The sequence below is a fragment of the Mesoplodon bidens genome (genome assembly GCF_964165515.1).
Source record: "Mesoplodon bidens genome assembly, chromosome: 8".
In the NCBI taxonomy this organism is placed as follows: Eukaryota; Metazoa; Chordata; class Mammalia; order Artiodactyla; family Ziphiidae; genus Mesoplodon; species Mesoplodon bidens.
The window spans coordinates 74725471-74746057 of record NC_138165.1 but is presented as its reverse complement, the minus strand read 5'-3'; the positions used below and the strand labels follow the sequence as shown (position 1 = coordinate 74746057).

Genomic DNA, 20587 nt, shown 5'->3' with positions numbered 1-20587 from the left:
GTGCACGCTAGCAGATATTTCACTTTATGGTTGGATGAAACCACCGATGTCATGCAGAGAATGAATCAGCTTTTGGCATTTGTTCAGGGAGGAGCACTTGGTGATGCTTTGTTCATTTATCACTGAAAACTTGTGCTATAGGGGAAGAGATTTTTCTTTTGGCTAACCATTATATATGAGACTGGAAAAGTCCTCAGGAGGCAGGACTGACAGAGCATAAGTTTCATGTACAGATAAGAAGTTGAGGGGTTCATGAAGAAAAGACGTTGTACCTAGAAGCCAATCCACATGCTCTTCCATTCACAGCGAAGATGTAGCACCTTCTGATCTTGAGGAAATACTAAAAGAAAGTGAAAACTGGGTACAGCCAAGTTGCGGCCCCTGAGTACCTGCATGTGCTGTGCAAAGTGATGGGCAGGGAGTATAAGGCTGCTTCTCTGTGCTGAGGTGCCCTGGCTGTTTAGGGGAAAGGTGCTCATATGATATTTTATCTGTGGTGTAAGATATCTGTGGAGCAAGAAAAATGTTTCTTCATGACGCAGATTAGAAATGATTTCCCTTGTATCAAGTGGCATGCCTCAGTACTAACCTCTGCCCACAGGGAACCATGTCAAGGACAGGGAGGGAAGGAAGAATTGTTAACAAATAAAACAATCCACCACAGTCATAGGACTGAGACATTTTTTTCATTAGAGAGAGTCGGAGGTCCACATTGACCATAAAGAGTAGAGGAGGTTAAAAAAAAAAGAGTTGAGGAAATATTTTCAGTAACGGACAGTCCTTTAAATCAGAAGCACAATACCTCTCAGTGACCTACTGGAAGAATAAGAGCACAAAGGAATAGAACTTAGATCCAGTAAAGTTGATGCAGAGAGAGTACAAGTGTATACTTAATATTTGAGAGCATGTAGGGAACCACAGTGGGAGGAGCCCAGGCTTTTAGGATTTTGTGTTAAGACACTGGCTGGCCCGGAGTAGAGGTAAAAGGAGGTGGAGAAGTCTGACAATTGGACATGACTTTTCTTATACTTTTTCCTTAGGCTTGGCTTCATTTCAGACAAATGGACTGGATACTCGAGTGTTTTCAGAACACGATCTGTATTGCCTCCAACCTAACCTAGAAGAAATATAAATGTTCTCTAGTGGTCTAGGATTCTTTGCATAGGACTCCTGTCCTTCCTTCACTCCTCCCTCCCTCTCTCTTCCCTTCCCTCCCTTCTTCTCTCCTTCTTTTCTCCCCTCCCTGCCTCCCTCTCTTCTTTTTTTCTTTCCCTCTTTAAGCTATTGAGTTGGCATCTTTAAACTAGAAGATACTTTGAGAGCTCATCTCCTCTCTGTCCATGTCTTTTAGCAGATATGTGTGCTATCCAGGGCAAGAGGGATAAGGGCCTCTAGGGAAGTTCTGTTTCTCGTTCAGCTAACCCACTCTAATGTGGAATATCCAGTTATAGCACACATTTAAATTTTAACCCTCATCCTTCAATAAAGGTCCATTTCTTGGGGAGTTCCCTGGTGGCCTAGTGGTTAGGATTCTGGGCTTTCACTGCTGTGGCCCGGGTTCAATCCCTGGTTGGGGAACTGAGATCCCACAAGCCTCAGGTGAGGCCAAAAAAAAAAAGAAAAAAAAAACCATTTCTCTCTTTTTTTTTGGACTTTAATAAAGATGGAGTCATTGTCTTTTGTCTAATAACTCTTCTGTAGTGATGGCCATTATTTCATTCTAGGACAGAAGTCATTCGTGCATTATTCATTGAACAAACTTTGAGAATCTTACATGTGCCAGGCTCTGTGCTGAGTGATAGTTATAAAAGAGGTCAGTATTCAGACATGGCCCTAACCAGATAAAACAGAAAATTGAATTAGGATATAGGCAATGGTAACAAAAATGTGAATAAACAAGTAAAGATGTAATTGCAAAGCAAATGTGGCAGAAATGTAAACAGTTTTACATTAGGGTGGTGGTATTTCGGCTACTTATTATATATTAACTTCTGAACTGTATGATCTTCTGAATGTAATTTTGAAATATTTTGTGAGTAAAAAGTGAAGAAAACATAGTTGAAGGTGTGATAAGTGCTTTGTAGAGGAGGACCTTGATAGAGAAGGAAGTATAACTGAGACTTCCTTTACATGGGGTGGTCAGGGAAGACCTGGAGTGTAATTCATCATTTGCCTGTGTGAGAGGGATGAGGATAATTTGGACAGGGCTCAGAGAAGAGTCGCAAAGATGATTGACGACAGAGTTGAAAATAAGACCTTCGGGAGCCGTCTCAAAGAACCAGGGGTGTAGAGCAGCCATAGAATTTAACCCCACATGATGACTTAGGCTCTCTTTTTCTTCAATTTATACACATCCACTTCTACATGTTGACATTCTCTTCACTCATTTCTCATGGTCAACATCAGGCAAGGCACGTGATTCAGGTTAGAATTCCATGTTAGAGGAAAATTGAAGTTTTGTTCTGCAGCTGAGGAAAAATTGGAAGGGACCTGAGAGGCAAACTAGTTCAGCCTTTGTATGAAGGAATATCTTTTCAAGGTTGTTAACGGTGGTCATCCAGTTCTTAGGAGATTGCTTCCATGCTTCCTCCACCTAGAATGGGGCGGTGGTAAGTGGAGCATTCTGGTTTACTCACAGTAGGCACGTCCTCTTTCCATTGCATAAATACCCCAGACTCATCTCCACCTCAGCACTTCTACCACAGGAACACTTCCCACCTGGAATGCCTACCCGTTCTACCTACTTTTCTGTGTGTCATTTAAAAGTGGTGCTTTTCATCATTTCCCCCCCCCCCATCTTACTCTTATGAAGAATATGGCATTTCTAGAAGTAAATGTAGCTTCCTTTGTCATGATTGGCAATAAGGTTGGGGGTAGAGTGAGTATCCTAATCTGGGAGGGGATTGAGGGTAGTGTGTTTAGTTTGATACCTTCCCCCCACATGCTAGTATGCCCCACTCTTGGGAATCACTATCTTATAGCAATTAAGATCTTAATCATCTGCTGCTTTAGGTGGTGCACTGCTTATTTTGTTTGCTATTAGTCTTTTTGCCAACTAGACTTTAAGTACTCTGAAGGTATGGAAACTTGGCTGATACCTCTGTATAATGCCCAGTATTGATCATGAAGTGAATACATATACAATGATCAATGCCTCATGGCTGAAGGAACCACGTGTTTCTTTTTCATGGACCATTATGAAGGGCTATTATTTATATAAATCAGATTTTAAGTTGGCACAGATGCTAAAAGATTACTATTTTTATAGTTTTAAAATGGCAGAAAGTCAAGTCTTGGAGGTCTGATTCATTGAGATAATTCCCATATCAGAAACCTCCTTCTTCCTTTGTAAGCCTTTTAACTCCTTGCTATTCAAAGTGTAGTCTACAGACCAGTGGCATCAGCATCACCCGGAAGCCAGACCTACTGAGTCAGAATCTGCATTTTAACAACATCCTCAGATATGTTCTATACACAGTAAAGTTTGAGAAGCATTTTATTATTAACACAAAATTCAGAAATTTAGGAGGAGCATTTATCTTCAAAGAGAAGTGAGTCTGGAAATGAAGATTTCATTGGTCTGTGGATGAGATCCTCAGTGCTTTCTGTCGTGTTGGCCTGGAATTAACACTGCTTCTTGCCAGGCCAGAATTATGTAGGAGTGCCCCAGGGTAATTTAAGTAAGTGAGTGGTACAGATGTTAGACGTGATGGTGATTACAGGAAGTTGAAGCAGTTTGGAGTGAGAAACTAGGAGAGCCTGGCAAAAGTAGAGGATATTGGCCATGCAACCTGAAACCAAATATAAGGGAAAAGGTCTTCCCTTTATGATTAGAAACAACTTCTAACTCTCTGGATTTGGACTCGGTTCTCATACTCCAACCCCTCCAGAGCCAGTAGGACACAAGTGAAACTGGCTTAAAGTGCTGTGCATGGAAACCTCGTGGAGTGGTGAGGATCGTGGAGAGGCATTCTTCATCGGAGGGGAAGGAGGTGTCACCACTCAGGTCACCCAGTTGTTGCCACATGGGAATTTGGGTGCAGCATGGCCAAATCGTTGGATTTTTCAAATGAAGCTAAAAATATAAGTTTGTACATAAAACATCTCTTGGGTATAGTATGTTGGTAATTAAAATGTTTTTAGAATGGCTCAGGCCAAACAAAATTCATATGCTGCCTGCATCTGTTTTGTAACCCCTGTTCTGGAGCAACAAAACATATGTGGTGGTGTGAATACCTGGGTTTTTTAGAGCAGGGCACCAAACACAGGGAGAGGCCTTTTGGTCCTGGTAAGGACCATTTTGGATCTTTACTAAATAAAAGAAATAAAAAGACATAAAAGAAGGGAGCTGCACTTGCTTTGATGACCTGATTTAAAATGTATGTCTGAAGAACCTCAGTAACTAATGGTGTTTGAAAGAAAGAGTTAGATGCCTAAAGGCATAAAATTTTGGTCCTGTAAAATCTGAAGGGGAAGTAAGCATGGAGTTGGGTCCAGGGAGAGGAAATGAGGTCATGGAAATTTCTTGGCACCCCCAAGCTAGGATCACACGGTGCAACAGAGCTGGGAGGCTGGACCACAGCTTGGAACTTACTGTGCTTGGAGAGAAGTGTGACTGGAGATAGAATTCGAGTTAATTTACCTTTAGCATCTGGTTGTTAAATTTAGGTGGTGGCTAATATTTATTTATTTAAAAATTTTTTTTAAACATACTTAAAAAAATTATTTATTTATGGCTGCATTGGGTCTTCGTTGCTGCGTGCTGTCTTTCCCTAGTTGTGGCGAGTGAGGGCTACTCTTCCTTGCAGTGCACGGGCTTCTCATTGCGGTGGCTTCTCTTGTTGCAGAGCACGGGCTCTAGGCGTGTGGGTTTCAGTAGTTGTGGCACATGGGCTCAGTAGTTGTGGCTCGTAGGCTCTAGAGTGCAGCCTCAGTTGTTGTGGTGCATGGGCTTAGATGCTCTGCGGCACGTGGGATCTTCCCAGACCAGGGATCAAACCCATGTCCCCTGCATTGGCAGGTGGATTCTTAACCACTGCGCCACCAGGGAAGTCCTGGCTAATATTTAAAGTTTGCTGGAATTGAGTTTTCTATTAAAGTTTGTCATGGTAAAATTAGCATTTTATATATTTCGAGAGTGAAAACTAGGTGAAGGAATCAAAATTCTTTCCAAAGATTTGTTGTTGATTATACTTCTTGTTAAAAACTAAATACCTTAAAGATTAGCACTGTTTATTATTCATCTTTACATTATTATCATCTTTACATCCACCACAGTCTGGGTCATTGATCTGTACTGATTATAAGACAGAATATAGTTTATTTTCTATCTTGGTGAGTCATTCTGTAGGTATTCATTTTCCTTACTGATTTAAAAAAATAATGGCTATGTTGAGATATAATTCACATACCATAAAATCCATCATCTTAAAGTGTACAATGTAGTGGGTTTTAGTATATTTACAAAGTTGTGCAACCACCACCACCCTGTAATTTCAGAACCTTTTTATCACCCTCAAATGAAGTCCAGTGCCCTTAGCAGTCACTCATCTTCCCTGCCTCCAGCCCCTGGCAACCATCACTCTAGTTTCTGCCGTTATAGATTTGCCTCTTGTAGACATTTCATAAAAGTGGAATTATATAATATGTAGTTTTTTGTGACTAGCATCTTTCACTTAGCATAATGTTTTCAAAGTTTATCCATATTGTAGCATGTGTTAGCATGCCATTCTTTTGTATAGCCAAATAAAATTTTATTGTATATATACCACATTTTTTTATCCATTCATCAGCTGATGGACATTTGAGATGTTCTCAATTTTTGGCTATTATGAATAATTCTGCAATGAGCATTTGTGTAAAAGTTTTTGTGTAGATATATGTTTTCAGTTCTCTTGAGTATACACCTAGGAGTGGAATTGCTGGGTCATATGGTAACTCTATGTTTATCATTTTGAGGCTCTGCCAAACAGTTTTCCAAAGTGAGTGCACCATTTTACATTTTACTCATCAATGTCTGAGGGTTCCGATTTCTCCATATCCTTACCTACACTTGTTATTGCTTTTCTTTTTGATTTAACCATTCTGGTGGGTATGAAGTGGTATTTCATTGTGGTCTTGATTTGCTTTTCTGTAATGACTCATGATGTTGAGCATCTTTTTGTGTGGTTATTGGCTATTTGTGTATATTTTTTGGAGGCATGTCTCTTCAAATCCTTTGCTAATTTTAAAATAAATTTATTTATTTAAAAATTTTTGTGTTGTACAGATTTTTTTTGTATAGATTTTTTTTTGTATCTTTCTGGATTCTAGACACTTATGAGACATATGACTTGAAAATATTTCTTATGTTTTTTGGATTTTCTTTTCACTCTCTTGACAGTGTCATTTGAAGCACAAAAGTTTGTAATTCTGATAAAGCCCAAGTATCTTTTTTTTCTTTCTTGTGATTTTGGTGCATATCTGTCCTTGTTGATCTCCTAATTGTTCAATCCAATATGGAAAATGGAGTATTGACATCTTTAACTATTATTGTTAAATTGTCTTTTTCTCCCTTCAACTCTGTCAGTTTCTACTCATGTATTTTGCAGCCCCTTGTAACATATATGTTTGTAATCATTATGTCTTCCTTTTGAATTGACCCATTTATCTTTATAAAATACTCTTTCTCCCATTACCATTTTTGCCTTAAAGTCTATTTTGTCTGTTGTTGGCATTGTCACTCCGTCTCTTTTTTTAGTTACTGTTCCCATGATGTGTCTTTTTCCATCCTTTTACTTTTACCCATTTGTGTCTCTGAATCTAAATTGTCTCTTTTAGACAGCATGTAGTTGAATGATTTAAAAATATATTCTGCCAATCTCTGCCTTTTGGTGAGTGTTTAACTCAAATGTTTGATTGGAGTGTTTAATTTATTTACATTTAATGTAATTACTGTTTATCAGATGGATATATATCTGCCTTGTTTGCTGTTGGTTTTCTGTGTGTCTTATGTTTTATTTGTTCCTCAGTTCCTCCATTACTTTCATTAAATATATATGTTTTGTAGTGTGCCATTTAAATTTTCTTGTTGTTGCTTTTCTGGAGAAGATAATTTTCATAGGCCTTTATTCTGTCATTCCTGATAATATTGTTATGATAATTTTTGAGTTATTTTCTTAGTTGTTGCCTGGTTATTAACAGTGAAATTTTTAATTTAAAACAATCTAGTTCATATCAATTTCAACTTCTTTCAAAAGTATACAAAAACTTTACTTCAATATGGCTTAATTCCTTGCTTTATACATTGTAAGCCCATCATTAACACTTTTATAGTTATTGTCTTATGTAGTTGTTTTTAAATAGAAAAGCGTTGTAAACAAAAATACATTTATAATGTACTTTGCATTTAACTATGTCATTAGCTTTTCCAATTCTCTTTATGTCTTCATGTGGATTTGAGTTAATATTTAGTGATTTTTATTTCAGCCTCAAGAACTCCCATTAGTATTTCTTGTAAGACAGATTTGATAGTGATGGATTCTCTCAGATTTTGCTTGGCTGGGAATGTCTTAATTTCTTCTTCATTTTTTTTTTTTTTTTTTTTTTTTTTTTTTTTTTTTTTTTTTTTGCGGTATGCGGGCCTCCCACTGGTGTGGCCTCTCCCGTTGCGGAGCACAGGCTCCGGACGCGCAGGCTCAGCGACCACGACCCACAGGCCCAGCCGCTCCGCGGCATGTGGGATCCTCCCGGACCGGGGCACGAACCCGTGTCCCCTGCATCGGCAGGCGGACTCTCAGCCACTGCGCCACCAGGGAAGCCCTCTTCTTCATTTTTGAAGGATAATTTTGCTGGATATAGAAGTCTTGGTTAACTTTTTAAAATTTCACTGATTTGAATGTGTTATTCCAATGCTCTCTGGCCTTCATAGTGTCTGATGAGAAATCAACTGTTAATCTTATTGAGAATCCTTTGGTTGTGATGAGACTTTTTCTTGCTGTGTTCAAGTTTCTCTCTGTCTTTTGACATTTTGACTATGATGTGTCTTGGTGTGGATTCTTTGTAGTTATCCTACTTTGAGTTTATTGAACTCCTTGGTTATATAGATTAATGTTTTCATCAAATTTGGGAAGTCTTTGGCCATTATTTCTTCAAATAATGTTTCTTTCCTTTCCTTCTGGAATTCCCAGTGTGCACGGCATGATACAATATCTGTAGTTTCATATGTCTCTGAGGCTATGTTAATTTTTCTTCTTTCTTTTTCTGTTCCTAAACCTGGATAATCTTAATCCACATATCTTCAAGTTCACTGATTCTTTCTTCTGCCTATTAAAATCTGCTGTTGAACCCCTCTAGTGAATTTTCCATTTCAGGTATTGTACTTTTCAACACCAGAATTTTAATCTGGTTCTTTTAAAAAATAATTTTTAATCTCTATATTGATATTCTTTTTTTAAACTCTTTATTGAATTTATTACAACCTTGCTTCTGTTTTATGTTTTGGTTTTTTGGCCACGAGGCATGTGGGATCTTAGCTTCCTGACCAGGGATCGAGCCTGCACCCTCTGCACTGGAAAGCAAAGTCTAAGCCACTGGACCGCCAGGGGAAATCCCTATATTGATATTCTTTGTTTGGTGAAACAATGTTTTTAAATTCTCCTTTAATTCTTTAGACATGGTTTCCTTTAGTTATTTGAACATATTTTTAGTATTTTTAAATCTTTGTCTAGGATGCCCCAAATTGGGGCTTCTCAGGGACATATTTTGTTTAACTACTTTATTTCATGTGTGTGGGCCATACTTTCCTGTTTATTTGTGTATGCTTTAAGTTTTTATTGAAAAATGGGAATTTCAAATGATATCATATGGCAACTCTGAAAATCAAATTGTCCTACCTCCCCAAGGTTTGGTGTGTTTGCTCTTTGTTGCTGTTTTTTGTTTATTTACTGACTTTACTGAATAAATTCTGGAAAGTCTACATTCTTGTCACATGTGACTACTGAATTTTTGCTTTGTTCTGTTAGTGGTCAGTTAATGATTAGATAGAGATTTCCTTAAATGTCTGAAACCAATAAGTATCTCAGTCTTTGCTGAGCAGCTCTATGTGCATGTTGGGGCACGCCTTCAACAAGTAGCCAGGCAGTTGACAACTGTGCTGTAGCCTTCATTTCCTGCATGCACAGAGCCTCAAGATCAGCCAGAGCTGAAAGAATGGGGTCTCCTGAGATATTTCTTAGGTATGTGCATATTGCTGCACGTGAATGTGGTCTTTTAAATCATAAGGAATATGTCAGAGCCTTTCAAATCCGTCCATGGACATTTCGTTCTCCAGATCTCTCTTTTAAGTTTTTAAGCCAGCCTCTTCTTTGCTCCAGCTGGTATTGCTGCCATAGACATCTGTATTGTTAAACAGTTGCAGCTGAATGTTTTCAACAAATGCTATGGGGCTAGAGCTTTTTCCATTGAGTGATCTCTGAGTTAGGTCCAATAAACACAAGCCCTGGGAGTAGGGCTTTTCCAAGTAACTGCCAGGTCAAATAGTGACAATTCACTGGGATAGAGCCATTTTGTGGAACTCCAAACCCATTTGCTCTCTCCGTTGCCTGCTGGATTATAGGTTTTTTCAGTCACTGTGGCTGTAATGATGCTGATTTTTAGGGGTATTGTGATGCTGGGGAGAAAGTGATTGGAAATAGGGAAAATGAAAATGCCACTAAGCTCACTGTACTTATTGTGACACGACCAGTTTTTGTGCCTTAATCATTCTCATAATGTAGTAAGCCTTTCATTCATTTCCAAAGTTGTGAAAAAGTTGACTTTGACAATTTTTGCCAGTGTTCTCATTGCTTTTATGGAGGATCAGATTTTTGGGGGTCCTTACTTGGCCATTCTGGAAGTGCTTCTCCCTCCTACTGAATTTTACAACTGCCTACTACTCTTGTGATGTTACACTTTGATTAGCTTCTTGCTTGCTTTCAAGATTTTGAAACGTAATTTTTATTTTTTCATCTTTGTTATCTCTGTTTTGTTCACCCCTCCCGTAGGTACATGCTTTTTAAAAAAAATCCATGTGTAGATTGAAGAAGTTAATTGAGGTAAAATACACGTAACATAAAAATTTTCCACCTTAAATAACCATTCTTATATGTAAAACTTAGTAATGTTAAGTACATTGACATTGTTATGCAAACAATCTCCAGAACTCTTTTCATTTTGAAAAACTGAAAGTCTATACCCATTAAACAAAGCTTCCCATTTCTCCCTACCCCCCCACACCATGCCCTGACAAGCACCATTCTATTTTCTGTCTATATGAATTTGACTATTCCGGGTATCTCATATAAGTGGAGTCATATAATATTTGTCTTTTTGTGACTGGCTTATTTCATCTAGCATAATGTCTTCAAGATTCATCCATGTTGTAGCATGTGTCAGAATTTCCTTACTTTCTAAGGCTGAGTAATATTCTGTTGCATGGATATGTCATATTTTGTTTGTACATTCATCCATCAATAAACACTTGGGTTGTTTCCACCTTTTTGCTATTGAATTGCTATTGAATTCATTGCTGTGAATGTAGGTGTACAAATATCTCTTTGAGACCTGGCTTCAATTCTTTTGAGTATATAATTATTTTTTTGTTGTTGTTTTGAATGGAAGTATCTACAGAAATATCCCATTTGATAGTTTTTTTAAACTGTCTCAAATTTTGCTATATAATACATTTTCATTAGGCACAACTAAGTATTCTTTCCTGATTCTGCTCAGACATAGACATTATCTCTCTTGTTCTCCCATTTTTAAGCTGCTAAAGTTTAAAAAATTTTAAATGACTTGAAGCCATGTCAGGGGTTAGGAAATGAGTAAATTACAAACTTAAATGGAATCCAACTTCTCATTCTAGTTGAAACCTAAAATTTCTGTGTTTTATTATTTGTTATGTGCCTAAAGAAAAAGGAGAATGTAGGGATAAGAATCATTATAGTTCTTCTGAATAAGCAACCAACACAACATCGTGTCTAAATTTCACTGTTAAATAAGTAGGCTATTGGGAAAGTATATTTAGGAATAGAAAGTAGCAGGCATTTCTTGGATAAATTTTGGTGTTTATCAAGAAGATGACATTTGAGACATTTGAGACATTTGAGAAGTTTTATTTCTATAATTTTTCTTAGTTTTTTGACTAGTTCTTTTTTTTTTTTTTTTTTTTTTTTTTTGTGGTACACGGGCCTCTCACTGTTGTGGCCTCCCCCGTTGCGGAGCACAGGCTCTGGACGTGCAGGCTCAGCGGCCATGGCTCACCGGCCTAGCTGCTCCACAGCATGTGGGATCTTCCTGGACCGGGGCATGAACCCGTGTCCCCTGCATTGGCAGGCGGACTCTCAACCACTGCGCCACCAGGGAAGCCCGACTAGTGCTTTTTTAGGCTCTTTCTTTTACTTAATTTTATTCATACATCTAGTCTCCATTTTGTAGTAGGTGGGGGTGGGTGAAAGTACTGTGAGTCTTTAAATTGACAGCACTTTTAGGAATCAAAGTTTCATATAATAACTAACATAACACTGAATTTTTATTTACACATATATTTGAGGATTATGACTTCCTAGTTTTTTAAAGAAACACACAACTTGACCTTGAATGAAATTCTAACAAATCCTTAGCTAAATTTGGAAATGTAAAGATAATAAGAGAGAGAGAGAGAGAGAGAGAGAGAACAAGTGAAGCAAAATATACAAAATCTCTAATTAAAATAATTAAACATTTCTAAAGAAAGTGTGTTTGAAATAATATATATTACTAATTGTTGTATTTTTAGATGTGTGTAATATTAAAGTGAAACAAAAGATTTACTGGATAACTGTGGTATATAAGATTAAAAATTTGTTTTCCTCAAAGAAATTTTTTGGGAAATAAAATATTCCATTTCTCAGTTTCCAAAATGTGAGAAGGTTTTATTTAGTGCTTTCTGTTCAATTCTCATTGAGGGAAGGATGAAACTAATTTAGAAATAGATGTACTAAGGTATCTTAACACTGATATTTTTATTGTATAAGGTAAGAAAGTCTTAGACTTTTGCTAAAGAATGTATGCAGTTAGTTCCAGGAGTTCTTTGTGACAATAGCCCCATCAATGTTAGACAGTTAATTCTGGTTGAATACCTGGAAATTACAGAAATAACCCATTCCTGCACTTTCCATCTACTTTTCTTAGAGCAGTAGGTTCTATAGGCATGTTGTTCAGCTGCCTTACAGATTGTCTCAGGTGACAGATTCACCAACTACTTTACTGTGACAAACAAGGGTCACTAGTTTATAACCTTTTCCAGTTAGCAGTAGCTTCTTTCTTGTTACCTAGCACCCAATTGCTAAGCCAGTGCCTCCTATTTTATATTTATATAATATCAGCATCCCATTTCTGTTACCAATTTCTAAGATTCTCTGAGTATGAGCTAAGCTGGTATAATTGACACTTCCCTAAAACAGTGGCTCTAAAGATAGAAGCTCACTGCTTGCTAACATTTTCTCTAATATTTCTCTTGTTTTTACCTGAAAGAGTGTTTTGGAAAAACTTCATTCCTTCCTCCCTGTGTGTCTCCTTTTCTTTCACATAGAACACTTCTGATGCCTCTAGTTGCCAAATGCTTGGAGGTTTTCCCCCAACAAGCAATCCTCTGGGACACCACCTGGGTGTCCTACGGTTTAAGTCAGTTCTAATACTATCTACCTGGAGATAGCATCAGATCCCACAGGTTAAGGGCTCAGTCCCATGACTCTGTCCCCCCAATTCACATGCCAAGGGCAAGAAGTAGGTCCCCAGGTTACCTACAACTTCTGTCCAACTTGGCTACAAATCAGAGGTTCTTATGACCTCCTCCCACCTTGGATCAGATTAATTTGCTAGGGCAGCTCACAGAACTCAGGGAAACATTTACTTTTGTTTACCAGCTCATTAAAAGATATGATAAAAGATACAGATGAACAGTCAGATGAAGAGAAATATGAAGGACCCTCTCAGGTCTGGGAGGGTCCTGAGTGCAGGAGCTTCTTTCCGTGTGGGTTGGGGTACATCATGCTCCCAGTATGTGGATGTGCGCACCCACCTGGAAGCTCTCTGAACCCCATATAATTGGGATTTTTATGGAGGCTTTATCATGTAGGCATGACAGATCATTAAGTCCATTTTCAGCCTTTCTCCCTTCTCAAGAGAATGGGAGGCGGGGCTGAAAAGTCCAAACTTCTAATCATGGCTTGTTCTTCCTGGTGACCAGCCCTCATTCAGGAGCTCACCCAGAGTTACCTCATTAGACCAGGAAATGCTCCTTTCACCTGGAAATTATAAGGGTTTCAGGAGCTCTGTGTCAGGAACCAGGACCAGAGACTACGGCATGTATTTTTTCCATTATTTCACAGGTGAACGATAGTCCAGGGTGGATAGGCACTTTGAGCACTGCTTATTTCTTTTATTTTGGTTCTCTGCCATCCCTTAGGGCTCTGTCATCATCTGAATGGTTGAAGTTGCCTCAATTCTACATTTGTGTTCCACTGTGAGAAGGGAGAGAAGCACATGACATGGAAGGTGCATGTATCACCTCCACTCACGAGGGAACTTAGTTCACCAGTGAGAACCATTGGTGAGAACTTGGTGCATGACCACAACGAACTGAATGGGGGCTGGATGGCCACGTGCCCAGCTATACCTCTGTTACTAGGAAAGGAGAGATTAGATTTTGGGCAACGCTTAGTGATCTGCCACAGCTACTTCTCTGAATTTTACTTTTCTCATCTCTAAAATGATAGTAATTGTATCTACCTTAGAGGGTTGTCTTAAGGGTTAGGTAAAGTAATACATATAAATTATTCATTCAGTTTCTGGCGTATGAAACATGCTCAGTAAATGTTAACTATGAAGATATTTTTCAAAGAACAAGAGTAAATATTGCTTTCTTGTTTTTCAGTGCTTACAGAACTCTTAAGCAATGCTTATTTTACTTCAGGAAATTATACTGTTTTATTTGAAACAATAAAAGATACTGAGCTAAGTAGGTGAAGACCACAGGTATTATAGAAATATAACCTCTAGCCTTTTTGTTTTAGCTTATTTTTAAACAAAGTATTATTTATGAACAGTATTTCATGCTATTTCTCATAATGGCTTTAATGTAGATAACGCATAAGTAGGTTTTGAGGTAAGTAGTCCATTAGAGTCCATTTAATTTCAGTCGCACAAATTTTAGTTAGATTTTTCTTTTGAAATAGGTCATCGCTAGAAGCAGTTCATTTATTTGGCAAGATATTCTTAGTGTATGGATTTGCTGCAGAAGTGAGAATTTTAAAATGCATCTTAGGGCTTCCCTGGTGGCGCAGTGGTTGAGAGCCGCCTGCCGATGCAGGGAACACGGGTTCGTGCCCCGGTCCGGGAAGATCCCACATGCCGTGGAGCAGCTGGGCCCATGAGCCATGGCCGCTGAGCCTGTGCGTCCGGAGCCTGTGCTCTGCAACGGAGAGGCCGCAACAGTGAGAGGCCCGCGTACCACAAAAAAAAAAAAAAAAAAAGCATCTTGATTTTAAAACTTGTTTTCCTGATATTTCCTGGGGGGAATAAACTATAAAACCTCTTACTAATTTAAAGAAAAACAAAACTTCTTTATTGTTGATATTTTGAAACATATACAAAAATAGTTTTTAAACTGTCTGATTTTGGAAGTAGGGAATGTAATCCCTACATTTCCTAGTATAATAGTATTGTGACTGTTGGAATGTACTATATATTATTTGCCCTTTGTAGCTCGAAAGAAACTTTTAAATCTATAACAAATTATTATCTTTAATTGTTCACAGCCAATTGTTATTATTTTGGAATATAGAAAGTTAACTTTATTTTGGATTTTGGCTTCCTTACTTATTTACTTTATCCTGTCAATTGTTAAGGATCATTCATTAACGTGTTTGAAGCAGTTCTTAGCAAAAACCAGTTTTTGGTCAGAAAATGAAAATGAAATGTGACAAGCCTATTATTCAGGGATTTTCATTAGTTTTGTGAAATCATATGTTAATTTGGTTAAAGCAGCATCTCTTTCCATTGGAAATGTGTTTCAGAGTTGAGAAAGCTGACCTTTAAATTGATTTGCTCATTAATCCCCTACTTTCTTTGACGATAAGGACATAAGAAATAAAAAATCAAAGAACATGTTAAGTTTTGTTTTGTTTTGTTTTTGAGTTAGTATCTCTAAAATATGTTCATTTGTTGCATAAGAATTCCTTCTTGGTTTGCTATTTCTTGGGCAGAGTGCCAGAAGAGAAATATGTGTGCCATCTGCTTTGTCATCATCAATTTTGGATTCAATTCCCCCAATTTAGGTTGAGTTCTCACTGATTTAACCTGCAGCTTTTGGTACTTTTTTTTCTTGATCTTTGGACTCGCTGGCTTATGCTGTGGGTGAGCTTAAGATGATCTTTACATGTAGTAAGACATGTGGGGTTACGCGGCTATCAGTCTTGTAATAACTTAGGTTGAACTTTGTTGTTAACATGGTGGGAAGTATTGGGCTAAAGGCAGCTTTGAATTTTACCACAGGGTTTCTCTAACTTTCTGTGAAGAAATAGTTGAAGTTCTTGCCTTGAAAAAAATTGAAAGCACAGAAACAGAAATGAGCACTCAGCTTTTAACGTATTATCTACTGGATGACCCTGTTCATTGAACTTTTGATGCTTTATATTATTTTTAAATATACATTTTATTATGATCTGTATACATTTGGAATATTGACTGCATAGTTCAGAGATAACTGTAATTGCTACCAGTCTCCAAAGGGACGTTTATACTGGAAATTTCTGCAGTAAGGGGCATGAAGAGGTTGAGGAACATAAACTTTTATGGAGAAAATAAGACTTAGAGGGAATAAAAAATATTAATGAATGTTGAAATTAAAAAAAATTGTCTTTTTCCCTCAACCTTTAACTTTTCAAAAATTACTAATTGTAAAAAAGTTGAAATAAAAAGCAAGACACTCGTATACTCTTTGTTTTCCATTATCTTTTTTTTAAACTTTTTATATTGGAGTATAGTTGATTAACAATGTTGTGTTAGTTTCAGGTGTACAGCAAAGTGATTCAGTTATACATACACATGTATCAATTCTTTTTCAAATTCTTTTCCCATTTAGGTTGTTTCATAACATTGAGCAGAAATAGCTTTTAATTTTATTGATCTTTGCTATTGTTTCCATCATTTCTTTTTCATTTATTTCTGATCTTATCTTTATGATTTCTTTCCTTCCGCTAACTATGGGGTTATTTTGTTCTTCCTCTTCTAATTGCTTTCAGTGTAAGGTTACGTTGTTTATTTGAGATGTTTCTTGTTTCTTCAGGTAGGATTGTATTGCTATAAACTTCACTCTTAGAACTGCTTTTGCTGCATTACATAGATTTTGGGTCGTCCTTTTTTGTCATTTGTTTCTGGGTGTTTTTTGATTTCCTCTTTGATTTCTTTAGTGATCTCTTGGTTATTTAGTTGTGTATTGTTTATCCTCCATGTATTTGTATTTCTTACAGATTTTTTCCTGTAATTGATATCTAGTCTTACAGCGTTGTGGTCAGAAAAGATACTTGATACGATTTCGATTTTCTTAAATTTACCAAGGTTTGACTTGTGACCCATGATATGATCTATTCTGAGAATGTTCCATGAGCACTTGAGAAGAAAGTGTATTCTGTTGTTTTTGGATGGAATGTCCTATAAATATCAGTTAAGTCCATCTTGTTAAATGTATCATTTGAAGCTTGTGTTTCCTTATTTATTTTCATTTTGGATGATGTGTCCATTGGTGAAAGTGGGGTGTTAAAGTCCCCTACTGTGATTGTGTTGCTGTCGATTTCCCCTTTTATGGCTGTTAGCATTTGCCTTATGTATTGAGGTGCTCCTATGTTGGGTGCATAAATATTTACAATTGTTATATCTTCTTCTTGGATTGATCTCTTGCTCATTATGTAGTTTCCTTCTTTTTCTCTTGTAATAGTCTTGATTTTAAAGTCTATTTTGTCTGATATGAGAATTGCTACTCTAGCTTTCTTTTGATTTCCATTTGCATGGAATATCTTTTTCCATCCCCTCACTTTCAGTCTGTATGTGTCCCTAGGTCTGAAGTGGGTCTTTTGTAGACAGCATATATACAGGTCTTGTTTCTGTATCCATTCAGCCAGTCTACGTCTTTTGGTTGGAGCATTTAATCCATTTACTTTTAAGGTAATTATCGATATGTATGTTCCTATTCCCATTTTCTTAATTGTTTTGGGTTTATTACTGTAGGTCTTTTCCTTCTCTTGTGTATCCTGCCTAGAGAAGTTCCTTTAGCATTTGGTGCAAAGCTGGTTTGGTGGTGCTGAATTCTCTTAGCTTTTGCTTGTCTGTAAAGGTTTTAATTTCTCCATCGACTCTGAATGAGATCCTTCCTGAGTAGGGTAATCTTTGTTGTAGGTTTTTCCCTTTCATCAGTTTAAATATGTCCTGCCACTCCCTTCTGGCTTGCAGAGTTTCTGCTGAAGGATCAGCTCTTAACCGTATGGGGATTCCCTTGTATGTTATTTGTTGTTTTTCCCTTGATGCTTTTAGTATTTTTCTTTGCATTTAATTTTTGATAGTTTGATTAATATGTGTCTTGGCGTGTTTCTTCTTGGATTTTTCCTGTATGGGACTCTCTGCTCTTCCTGGACTTGATTGACTATTTCCTTTCCCATATTAGGGAAGTTTTCAACTATAATCTCTTCAAATATTTTGAGCCCCTTTCTTTTTCTCTTTTTCTTCTGGAACCCCTATACTTCGAATGTTGATGCGTTTAATGTTGTCTCAGAGGTCTCTGAGACTGTCCTCAATTCTTTTCATTCTTTTTTCTTTTTTGTGCTCTGTTGCAGTTATTTCCACTATTTTATCTTGCAGGTCACTTATCCATTCTTTTGCCTCAGTTATTCTGCTATTGATTCCTTCTAGGGTATTTTTAACTTCAGTTATTGTGTTGTTCATCATTGTTTGTTTGCCCTTTAGTTCTTCTAGGTGCTTGTTAAATATTTCTTGTATTTTCTCCATTCTATTTCAGAGATTTTGGATCATCTTTACTATCAATACTCTGAATTCTTTTTCAGGTATATTGCCTATTTCCTTTTCATTCGTTTGGTCTGGTGGGTTTTTAGCTTGCTCCTTCACCTGCTGTGTGTTTCTCTGTCTTCTCATTTTGCTTAACTTACTGTGTTTGGGGGTCTCCTTTTCGCAGGCTGCAGGTCTGTAGTTCCTCTTGTTTTCGGTGTCTGCCCTGCATGGCTAAGGTTGGTTCAGTGGGTTGTGTATGCTTCCTGGTGGAGGGGACTGGTGCCTGTGTTCTGGTGGATGAGGCTGGATCTTGTCTTTCTGGTGGGCAGGACCGCATCCAGTAGTGTGTTTTGGGGTGTCTGTGACCTTATTATGATTTTAGGCAGCCTCTCTGGTAATGGGTGCGGTTGTGTTCCTCTCTTGCTAGTTGTTTGGCATAGGGTGTCGGGCACTGTAGCTTGCTGGTTGTTGAGTGGTGCTGGGTCTTAGCATTGAGATGAAGATCTCTGGGATTGCTTTCGCCGTTTGATATTATGTGGAGCCGGGAGGTCTCTGGTGGACCAGTGTCCTGAACTTGGCTCTCCCACCTCCGAGGCACAGGCCTGACACCTGGCCAGAGCACCAACATCCTGTCAGCCACACGGCTCAGAAGAAAAGGGAGAAAAAAAGAAAGAAAGAAAAATAATATAAATTGAAATAAAATAGTTATTAAAAAATTATTAAAAGTAAAAAAATTAAAAGTAAAAAATAAAGAAAAAGAAAGAAAGAAAGAAGAGAGCAACCAAACCAAAAAACAAATCCACCAATGATAACAAGTGCTAAAAACTATACTAATAAAAAACCAAAAACAGACAGATTGAACCCTAGGACAAATGATAAAAGCAAAGCTGTAGAGATAAAATCACACAAATAAGCATACACATACACACTAACAAAAGGAGAAAAGGGAAAATTATATATATATATATATATATATATATATATATATATATATATATATATATATATATATATATATATAAGGAAGAGAGCAACCAAATCCATAATAAATCTACCAGTGACAATAAACTCTAAATACTAAACTAAGATAAACATAAAACCGGAAACAAATTAGATGCAGAAACAAACCCCAAGTCTACAGTTGCTCCCAAACTTCACCGTCTCAATTTTGGGGTGATTCTTTGTCTCTTCAGGTATTCCACAGATGCAGGGTACATCAAGTTGATTGTAGAGATTTAATCCACTACTCCTGAGGCTGCTGGGAGAAATTTCCCTTTCTCTTTTGTTCGCACAGCTCCCGGGGTTCAGCTTTGGATTTGGCCCCACCTCTGCGTGTAGGTCGCCTGAGGGCATCTGTTCTTCGCTCAGACAGGACCGGGTTAAAGGATCAGCTGATGAGGGGGCTCTGGCTCACTCAGGCTGGGGGGAGAGACGTGTACGGAATGCGGGGCGATCCTTCAGGCGGCAGAGGCCAGCGTGATGTTGCACCAGCCTGAGGCGCCCCCGTGTGTTCCCCTGGGAGGTTGTCCCTGGATCTCGGGACCCTGGCAGTGGTGGGCTGCACAGGCTCCCGGGAGGGGAGGTGTGGAGAGTGACCTGTGCTCGCACACAGGCCTCTTGGTGGCGGCAGCAGCAGCCTTAGTGTCTCATGCCCGTCTCTGGGGTCCACGGTGATAGCCACAGCTCGCTCCCGTCTCTGGAGCTCCTTTAAACGGTGCTCTGAATCCCCTCTCCTCGCGCACCAGGAAACAAAGAGGGAAGAAAAAGTCTCTTGCCTCTTCGGCAGCGCCAGACTTTTCCCCGGACTCCCTCCCGGCCAGCCGTGGCGCACTAGCCCCCTTCAGGCTGTGTTCACGCCGCCAACCTCAGTCCTCTCCCTGCGCTCCGACCAAAGCCCGATCCTCAGCTCCCAGCCCCTCCCGCCCCGGCGGGTGAGCAGACAAGCCTCTCGGGCTGGTGAGTGCTGGTCGGCACCGATCCTCTGTGCGGGAATCTCTCCGCTTTGCCCTCTGCACCCCTGTTGCTGAGCTCTCCTCCGTGGCTCCGAAGCTTCCCCCACTCCGCCACCCGCAGTCTCCGCCTGCGAAGGGGCTTCCTAGTGTGTGGAAACCTTTCCTCCTTCACGGCTCCCTCCCACTGGTGCAGGTCCCGTCCCTATTCTTTTTTCTCTGTTTTTTCTTCTTTCTTTTGCCCTACCCAGATACGTGGGGGAGTTTCTTGCCTTTTGGGAGGTCTGAGGTCTTCTACCAGCGTTCAGTAGGTGTTCAGTAGGAGTTGTTCCACGTGTAGATATATTCCTGATGTATTTGTGGAGAAGAAGGTGATCTCCACGTCTTGCTCGTCCACCATCTTGAAGGTCTGTCTGCTAGACATTTTAAATAGTTAATTTCTTTCTATCATAAGTTGTTTGATGGAAGGTTCTCCTTTCTTGTAGTTTAGGGGTGTGTGCATAACTTTGATTTACTGAAAAGTATAAGCATAGCAAGAAGGAAGTTTTTGGTGTGTTTCGCAAAGCTGGTCCTTTTCTGAT

General features: G+C 38.6%; 1 protein-coding gene across 6 annotated transcripts in view; it reads left to right on the top strand.

The window, feature by feature from the left end:
* The window catches only part of HECW2 (HECT, C2 and WW domain containing E3 ubiquitin protein ligase 2), a 412125-nt gene that overhangs the window by 5949 nt on the left and 385589 nt on the right, over nt 1–20587 (top strand). The window contains exon 1 of one of the 6 annotated variants that reach the window (XM_081242422.1): nt 13588–13609. The exons of the other annotated variants lie outside the window; for them this stretch is intronic. The gene's annotated coding sequence lies outside the window, so the exon portion shown is untranslated. Of the gene's footprint in view, nt 1–13587; nt 13610–20587 lie in introns of those variants that run through there. 6 annotated transcript variants of the gene reach the window in all.